The 1,743-nt window shown below is 40.1% G+C and overlaps 1 long non-coding RNA gene across 1 annotated transcript; it reads left to right on the top strand.

Annotated features, from left to right (window-relative positions):
- The first annotated feature begins 19 nt into the window (after positions 1–19).
- On the top strand, positions 20–1,314 carry LOC111663171 (uncharacterized). The gene is made up of 2 exons (XR_002761364.2): positions 20–883; positions 960–1,314. It is a non-coding gene; the product is annotated as an uncharacterized LOC111663171 (long non-coding RNA).
- The last annotated feature ends 429 nt before the right edge of the window (positions 1,315–1,743 follow it).

Genomic DNA, 1,743 nt, shown 5'->3' with positions numbered 1-1,743 from the left:
ACGCCTATCTCCCAAACTTTTCAACGCTCATTCCTCCGTTGGTCTTTAAACGGCGTATGCGGCATAATAGACCTACTGTTGTCAAATGATTGCCAAATTAGTCTATGATATGAAAACAAAATGAATAGCCTATTCATTGCAGTGCTTTTTCAAAGTAGCGCGGCCACGTGCATTATTAAACTGACACTTCACTGAGACAAAGTGTAAACAAAGGTTTTTATTAATAAAGTAGGTCTATGTGGTTAATACAAAATATAAGGTCCCTTATGACCTAATGTGCATGTCTTTGGACTGCGGGAGGAAGCCGGAGTACCCGGGGAGAACCCATGCAGGCACACAAACTCCACACACAGACAGGTCCTGGGCCCAGGGTTCCCATAACTTTCTTACTGTGAGGTGATAGTTCTAACCACTGCACCCCGTGCCACCCAATAAGAAAGTCATTGTGTAGTAAGGCATAAAAACGTCACAGTATAGTTAGGCATAAAAACGTCACAGTATAGTAAGGCATAAAAACGTCACAGTATAGCAAGGCATAAAAAGTCAGTTAGTGTTGCCAGTTAACCTACTGTGCATGTCTTTGGACTGTGGGAGGAAGTTGGAGTACCCAGAGAGAACTCATGCGGCCCCATGTTCAGGAATTCATAGTATAATAAGGCATAAAAATGTCATAGTATAGTAAGGCATAAAAAAGAATTTTGAGGCAAATGATCATGTGTTTTCCAGATACCTTATGCACTTGAAACAAAGTAGTCTCTGTTAAATGTGGTTGCTATCTAAAAAGTAATTGTTTTTATTTTTATTTTCAGGCACAAACGGTGTTTTACTCCGCAAAGTAAACGGAACAGCCATCGTTCAGCTTCCTTCGAGGCAGCAGGTTCAGGTGAGGTTACCTGGATTAACATTATTCTGGCTATATTAAAACCATACTCTGAATTTAATGATGTCATCTTTCCCAGGTACTGGAGACCTGCATGGTTACAGTGGGACGTGTATCCAACATTGACCACAACAAAGAGATCATTGGCAAAGCTGGTCGTAATCGCTGGTTTGGCGTTCGCCCCTCGAGTGGTTTGTGGCAGAGGAAGGGAGGCTGGGCAGGACGCAAGATTAAACCGCTTCCTTCGATGAAGAGTTACGTCAACCTGCCTTCAATCGCAGCTAAATAACACAACAGAAGTCTGGGCTTGGAGATTGCTGTCTGTTGCTTTTCATCGCCTTGTAATATTATTTTGGGCTTTACAAAGCTCTGAGAGAAAATCTAAATAAAGACAAACTGTTTGTACAGAAGATTAAAAATTTTATTAAACACAACTGCTTGTGAGAGCATGGAAAGAAACAAAACAATATAAAAATCCAAAACATATTTACATCTATAGTAAAACATGCAGAGTAACCCATATTTTTTAGTGGTAAATTTAAAAATACTGTCATGTCATTTAAAATAGGGTTTGTGCAAAGACACTGGGTGGCTTTTCAAGTAACAGGAGCAATGAGATGGCATGTTGTAAATCTTTGTAGTTTGACCATCGATGAACAACATTAACACTGATGCTGGAGTTGATTTTTTGCAGTGCTAAATTATGGTGACAAAGTAGGCATGCCTGCTCATTGATCCAGCCTTCTGAAACACCCCCATGCTACCTCTAGATTTAGGGCAAAAAAAAAGAGAAAGAAATCGAGGTCATATACATTGAAATCCACTTGTCATTGTGCCCATTTAGTATTCAAAGGGGCTAACTC

The sequence above is a fragment of the Seriola lalandi genome, unplaced genomic scaffold (assembly GCF_002814215.2).
Source record: "Seriola lalandi dorsalis isolate HSWRI2012SDOR001 ecotype SW California unplaced genomic scaffold, Sedor1 jcf7180002000866, whole genome shotgun sequence".
Classification (NCBI taxonomy): domain Eukaryota; kingdom Metazoa; phylum Chordata; class Actinopteri; order Carangiformes; family Carangidae; genus Seriola; species Seriola lalandi.
The sequence above is the reverse complement of the archived record's forward strand: the minus strand, read 5'-3'. Positions and strand labels throughout refer to the sequence as shown.